This window comes from Lingula anatina, chromosome 7 (genome assembly GCF_051362555.1).
Source record: "Lingula anatina isolate TDL-2025a chromosome 7, LinAna3.0, whole genome shotgun sequence".
Lineage (NCBI taxonomy): Eukaryota > Metazoa > Brachiopoda > Lingulata > Lingulida > Lingulidae > Lingula > Lingula anatina.
Window position 1 is genome coordinate 9636318 of NC_141773.1, and position 8351 is coordinate 9644668.

Here is an 8351-nt window from a genome sequence, read left to right on the forward strand (position 1 = left end):
AAATTTCACAAATATTAGACAAGATTTGTGAAAATTATTAAAATTTAACTATTTTAAGGCACCGCATTTGGCAGTCTTTTCAATGTCATTTTAAGTATTTCTCAAATTTATATGTTCTGAAAATATCCTTTTTATTTGACATAGTCAACTGTTTAGGTTAAGTTTATCAAAATTATTGTTCAACTATTTAAGTGTGGGAAATTTGTTAATTTTTAGAATTTAATTTTCACTTTTATCAAACATATTGTTCTTTTTCCAGGTGACCTTTTCCATACAGCATGATCTCTTTTTTGGTGAACTGATTCTTCCTGTCTGGTCAGGGCTAATTCCTATAGAAAAAACAGACAGTGAAAGGCAATAGCAAGAGCAATGCTATGTCTCATCCATGTGTACAATAGATGGCATATGGCAAGTTTAAGGACATTGTCAAATGGTGTGCTAAACCCTATTCCAGAAACCGATTGTAAGGAGGAATCTGCATCTGGTATTGGTAGTAAGGAGATGTCTTAAATGGGTATATATTCTTTTCCAGAGGCAAATTATGGGTAATTTGTCACCTCTTACACAAACAAACTCAAATCATAATATTTGATGTTTAATGTGAGTCTAATTACATGTTGTGAAATTGAAAAAAAAAATGTAGATAATTCTCACTCTTCGCATACAAAATGTCAAACAACTACAATTCTATCACATACTGTCAACTGTTAAGCTTATCACAGATTTTTGTTATTGCTAAGCATCATCTGTCCAAATTTCACAAATATTGAACAAGTTTTGTGAAAATAATTAACCTTTAACTATTTTAAGGCACCGCCTTTTGCAGTCTTCTCAGTGTTATTTTTAATTTTCTCAAATTTATTGTCCAAAAAAATCTTTTTAATGAGACACAGTTAACTGATGAGCTTATCACAGATTTTTATTGTTGTTATGCATCATCTATCCAAATTTCACAAATATTAGACAAGATTTGTGAAAATTATTAAGGTTTAACTATTTTAAGCCATGGAATTTTGCAGTCTTTGCAATGTCATTTTCAGTTTTTTCACATTTATATGCTCTGAAAATTCTTTTTCATGAGACACATTCAACTGATGAGCTTATCACAGATTTTTATTATAGTTAAGCATCATCTGTCCAAATTCCACAAATATTGGACAAGCTTTGTGAAAATTATTAACATTTAACTATTTTAAGGCACCGCATTTGGCAGTCTTTTCAATGTCGTTTTCAGTATTTCTCAAATTTATATGTTCTGAAAATATCCTTTTTATTAGACATAGTCAACTGTTTAGGTTAAGTTTATCAAAATTATTGTTCAACTATTTTAGTGTGGGAAATTTGTCAGTTTTTAGAATTTAGTTTTCACTTTTATCAAACATATTGTTCTTTTTCCAGGTGACCTTTTCCATACAGCGTGATGGCTTTTTTGGTGAACTGATTCTTCCTGTCTGGTCAGGGCTAATTCCTATAGAAAAAACAGACAGCAAAAGACAACAGCAAGAGCAATGCTATGTCTCATCCATGTGTACAATATATGGTGTATGGCAAGTTTTAGGACATTGTCAAATGGTGTGCTAAACCTCAATTCCAGAAACCGATTGTAAGGAGGAATCTGCATCTGGTATTGGTAGTAAGGAGATGTCTTAAATGGGTATATATTCTTTTCCAGAGGAAAATTATGTTTAATTTGTCACCTCTTACACAAACAAACTCAAATCATAATATTTGATGTTTAATGTGAGTCTAATTAGATGTTATGAAATTGAAAAAAAAAAATTTTAGATAATTCTCACTCTTCGCATACAAAATGTCAAACAACTACAATTCTGTCACACACTGTCAACTGTTAAACTTATCACAGATTTTTGTTATTGTTAAGCATCATCTCTCCAAATTTCACAAATATTGAACTTGTTTTCTGAAAATTATTAACGTTTAACTATTTTAAGCCATGGAATTTGGCAGTCGTTTCAGTGTTATTTTCAGTTTTCTCAAATTTATTGTCCAAAAAAAAACAAACTTTTTCATGAGACACAGTCAACGGATGAGCTTATCACAGATTTTTATTGTTGTTATGCATCATTTATCCAAATTTCACAAATATTAGACAAGATTTGTGAAAATTATTAACGTTTAACTATTTTAGTGCACCACATATTGCAGCTTATCACAGATTTTTATTGTTATTATGCATCATCTATCCAAATTTCACAAATATTAGACAAGATTTGTGAAAATTATTAACGTTTAACTATTTTAAGCCATGGAATTTTGCAGTCTTTGCAATGTCATTTTCAGTTTTTGCACATTTATATGCTCTGAACATTCTTTTTCATGAGACACATTCAACTGATGAGCTTATCACAGATTTTTATTATAGTTAAGCATCATCTGTCCAAATTCCACAAATATTCGACAAGCTTTGTGAAAATTATTAACATTTAACTATTTTAAGGCACCGCATTTGGCAGTCTTTTCAATGTCATTTTCAGTATTTCTCAAATTTATATGTTCTGAAAATATCCTTTTTATTAGACATAGTCAACTGTTTAGGTTAAGTTTATCAAAATTATTGTTCAACTATTTGAGTGTGGGAAATTTGTCAATTTTTAGAATTTAGTTTTCACTTTTATCAAACATAGTGTTCTTTTTCCAGATGACCTTTTCCATACAGCGTGATGGCTTTTTTGGTGAACTGATTCTTCCTGTCTGGTCAGGGCTAATTCCTATAGAAAAAACAGACAGCAAACAACAACAGCAAGAGCAATGCTATGTCTCATCCATGTGTACAATAGATGGCATATGGCAAGTTTTAGGACATTGTCAAATGGTGTGCTCAACCTCAATTCCAGAAACCGATTGTAAGGAGGAATCTGCATCTGGTATTGGTAGTAAGGAGATGTCTTAAATGGGTATATATTCTTTTCCAGAGGAAAATTATGGGTAATTTGTCACCTCTTACACAAACAAACTCAAATCATAATATTTAATGTTTAATGTGAGTCTACTTAGATGTTGTGAAATTGAAAAAAAAAATATTGTAGATATTTCTCACTCTTCGCATACAAAATGTCAAACAACTACAATTCTGTCAAACACTGTCAACTGTTATGCTTATCACAGATTTTTGTTATTGCTAAGCATCATCTCTTCAAATTTCACAAATATTGAACAAGTTTTGTGAAAATTATTGACGTTTAACGTCGTTTTCAGTTTTCTCACATTTATATGCTCTGAAAAATGTTTTTCATGAGACACATTCAACTGATGAGCTTATCACAGATTTTTATTATTGTTATGCATCATCTGTCCAAATTTCACAAATATTGAACAAGATTTGTGAAAATTATTAACGTTTAACTATTTTAAGGCACCACATTTTGCAGTCTTTTCAATGTCATTTTCAGTTTTCTCAATTTTATTGTCCAAAAAAACTTTTTCATGAGACACAGTCAACTGATGGGCTTATCACAGATTTTTATTGTTATTATGGATCATCTATCCAAATTTCACAAATATTAGACAAGATTTGTGAAAATTATTAACGTTTAACTATTTTAAGCCATGGAATTTGGCAGTCGTTTCAGTGTTATTTTCAGTTTTCTCAAATTAATTGTCCAAAAAAAAAAAAAACTTTTTCATGAGACACAGTCAACTGATGAGCTTATCACAGATTTTTATTGTTGTTATGCATCATCTATCCAAATTTCACAAATATTAGACAAGATTTGTAAAAATTATTAACGTTAAACTATTTTAAGCCATGGAATGTGGCAGTCGTTTCAGTGTTATTTTCAGTTTTCTCAAATTTATTGTCCAAAAAAAAAACTTTTTCATGAGACACAGTCAACTGATGAGCTTATCATAGATTTTTATTGTTATTATGCATCATCTATCCAAATTTCACAAATATTAGACAAGATTTGTGAAAATTATTAACGTTTAACTATTTTAAGCCATGGAATTTTGCAGTCTTTGCAATGTCATTTTCAGTTTTTGCACATTTATATGCTCTGAACATTCTTTTTCATGAGACACATTCAACTGATGAGCTTATCACAGATTTTTATTATAGTTAAGCATCATCTGTCGAAATTCCACAAATATTGGACAAGCTTTGTGAAAATTATTAACATTTAACTATTTTAAGGCACCGCATTTGGCAGTCTTTTCAATGTCATTTTCAGTATTTCTCAAATTTATATGTTCTGAAAATATCCTTTTTATTAGACATAGTCAACTGTTTAGGTTAAGTTTATCAAAATTATTGTTCAACTATTTGAGTGTGGGAAATTTGTCAATTTTTAGAATTTAGTTTTCACTTTTATCAAACATATTGTTCTTTTTCCAGGTGACCTTTTCCATACAGCGTGATGGCTTTTTTGGTGAACTGATTCTTCCTGTCTGGTCAGGGCTAATTCCTATAGAAAAAACAGACAGCAAAAGACAACAGCAAGAGCAATGCTATGTCTCATCCATGTGTACAATATATGGTGTATGGCAAGTTTTAGGACATTGTCAAATGGTGTGTTAAACCTCAATTCCAGAAACCGATTGTAAGGAGGAATCTGCATCTGGTATTGGTAGTAAGGAGATGTCTTAAATGGGTATATATTCTTTTCCAGAGGCAAATTATGGGTAATTTGTCACCTCTTACACAAACAAACTCAAATCATAATATTTGATGTTTAATGTGAGTCTAATTAGATGTTGTTAAATTGAAAAAAAAAGTAGATAATTCTCACTCTTCGCATACAAAATGTCAAACAACTACAATTCTATCACATACTGTCAACTGTTAAGCTTATCACAGATTTTTGTTATTGCTAAGCATCATCTCTCCAAATTTCACAAATATTGAACAAGTTTTGTGAAAATTATTAATGTTTAACTATTTTAAGGCACCGCCTTTTGCAGTCTTCTCAGTGTTATTTTTAATTTTCTCAAATTTATTGTCCAAAAAAATCTTTTTAATGAGACACAGTCAACTGATGAGCTTATCACAGATTTTTATTGTTGTTATGCATCATCTATCCAAATTTCACAAATATTAGACAAGGTTTGTGAAAATTATTAACGTTTAACTATTTTAAGCCATGGAATTTTGCAGTCTTTGCAATGTCATTTTCAGTTTTTTCACATTTATATGCTCTGAAAATTCTTTTTCATGAGACACATTCAACTGATGAGCTTATCACAGATTTTTATTATAGTTAAGCATAATCTCTCCAAATTCCACAAATATTGGACAAGCTTTGTGAAAATTATTAACATTAAATATTTTAAGGCACCGCATTTGGCAGTCTTTTCAATGTCATTTTCAGTATTTCTCAAATTTATATGTTCTGAAAATATCCTTTTTATTAGACATAGTCAACTGTTTAGGTTAAGTTTATCAAAATTATTGTTCAACTATTTTAGTGTGGGAAATTTGTCAATTTTTAGAATTTAGTTTTCACTTTTATCAAACATATTGTTCTTTTTCCAGGTGACCTTTTCCATACAGCATGATGGCTTTTTTGGTGAACTGATTCTTCCTGTCTGGTCAAGGCTAATTCCTATAGAAAAAACAGACAGCAAAAGACAACAGCAAGAGCAATGCTATGTCTCATCCATGTGTACAATATATGGTGTATGGCAAGTTTTAGGACATTGTCAAATGGTGTGCTAAACCTCAATTCCAGAAACCGATTGTAAGGAGGAATCTGCATCTGGTATTGGTAGTAAGGAGATGTCTTAAATGGGTATATATTCTTTTCCAGAGGAAAATTATGGGTAATTTGTCACCTCTTACACAAACAAACTCAAATCATAATATTTGATGTTTAATGTGAGTCTAATTAGATGTTATGAAATTGAAAAAAAAATATTTTAGATAATTCTCACTCTTCGCATACAAAATGTCAAACAACTACAATTCTGTCACACACTGTCAACTGTTAAACTTATCACAGATTTTTGTTATTGTTAAGCATCATCTCTCCAAATTTCACAAATATTGAACTTGTTTTCTGAAAATTATTAACGTTTAACTATTTTAAGCCATGGAATTTGGCAGTCGTTTCAGTGTTATTTTCAGTTTTCTCAAATTTATTGTCCAAAAAAAAAAAAAAAACTTTTTCATGAGACACAGTCAACGGATGAGCTTATCACAGATTTTTATTGTTGTTATGCATCATTTATCCAAATTTCACAAATATTAGACAAGATTTGTGAAAATTATTAACGTTTAACTATTTTAGTGCACCACATATTGCAGCTTATCACAGATTTTTATTGTTATTATGCATCATCTATCCAAATTTCACAAATATTAGACAAGATTTGTGAAAATTATTAACGTTTAACTATTTTAAGCCATGGAATTTTGCAGTCTTTGCAATGTCATTTTCAGTTTTTGCACATTTATATGCTCTGAACATTCTTTTTCATGAGACACATTCAACTGATGAGCTTATCACAGATTTTTATTATAGTTAAGCATCATCTGTCCAAATTCCACAAATATTCGACAAGCTTTGTGAAAATTATTAACATTTAACTATTTTAAGGCACCGCATTTGGCAGTCTTTTCAATGTCATTTTCAGTATTTCTCAAATTTATATGTTCTGAAAATATCCTTTTTATTAGACATAGTCAACTGTTTAGGTTAAGTTTATCAAAATTATTGTTCAACTATTTGAGTGTGGGAAATTTGTCAATTTTTAGAATTTAGTTTTCACTTTTATCAAACATAGTGTTCTTTTTCCAGATGACCTTTTCCATACAGCGTGATGGCTTTTTTGGTGAACTGATTCTTCCTGTCTGGTCAGGGCTAATTCCTATAGAAAAAACAGACAGCAAACAACAACAGCAAGAGCAATGCTATGTCTCATCCATGTGTACAATAGATGGCATATGGCAAGTTTTAGGACATTGTCAAATGGTGTGCTCAACCTCAATTCCAGAAACCGATTGTAAGGAGGAATCTGCATCTGGTATTGGTAGTAAGGAGATGTCTTAAATGGGTATATATTCTTTTCCAGAGGAAAATTATGGGTAATTTGTCACCTCTTACACAAACAAACTCAAATCATAATATTTAATGTTTAATGTGAGTCTACTTAGATGTTGTGAAATTGAAAAAAAAAATATTGTAGATAATTCTCACTCTTCGCATACAAAATGTCAAACAACTACAATTCTGTCAAACACTGTCAACTGTTAAGCTTATCACAGATTTTTGTTATTGCTAAGCATCATCTCTTCAAATTTCACAAATATTGAACAAGTTTTGTGAAAATTATTAACGTTTAACGTCGTTTTCAGTTTTCTCACATTTATATGCTCTGAAAAATGTTTTTCATGAGACACAGTCAACTGATGAGCTTATCACAGATTTTTATTATTGTTATGCATCATCTGTCCAAATTTCACAAATATTGAACAAGATTTGTGAAAATTATTAACGTTTAACTATTTTAAGGCACCACATTTTGCAGTCTTTTCAATGTCATTTTCAGTTTTCTCAATTTTATTGTCCAAAAAAACTTTTTCATGAGACACAGTCAACTGATGGGCTTATTACAGATTTTTATTGTTATTATGGATCATCTATCCAAATTTCACAAATATTAGACAAGATTTGTAAAAATTATTAACGTTTAACTATTTTAAGCCATGGAATGTGGCAGTCGTTTCAGTGTTATTTTCAGTTTTCTCAAATTTATTGTCCAAAAAAAAAAACTTTTTCATGAGACACAGTCAACTGATGAGCTTATCACAGATTTTTATTGTTGTTATGCATCATCTATCCAAATTTCACAAATATTAGACAAGATTTGTGAAAATTATTAACGTTTAACTATTTTAAGCCATGGAATTTTGCAGTCTTTGCAATGTCATTTTCAGTTTTTTCACATTTATATGCTCTGAACATTCTTTTTCATGAGACACATTCAACTGATGAGCTTATCACAGATTTTTATTATAGTTAAGCATCATCTCTCCAAATTCCACAAATATTGGACAAGCTTTGTGAAAATTATTAACATTAAATATTTTAAGGCACCGCATTTGGCAGTCTTTTCAATGTCATTTTCAGTATTTCTCAAATTTATATGTTCTGAAAATATCCTTTTTATTAGACATAGTCAACTGTTTAGGTTAAGTTTATCAAAATTATTGTTCAACTATTTGAGTGTGGGAAATTTGTCAATTTTTAGAATTTAGTTTTCACTTTTATCAAACATATTGTTCTTTTTCCAGGTGACCTTTTCCATACAGCGTGATGGCTTTTTTGGTGAACTGATTCTTCCTGTCTGGTCAGGGCTAATTCCTATAGAAAAAACAGACAGCAAAAGACAAC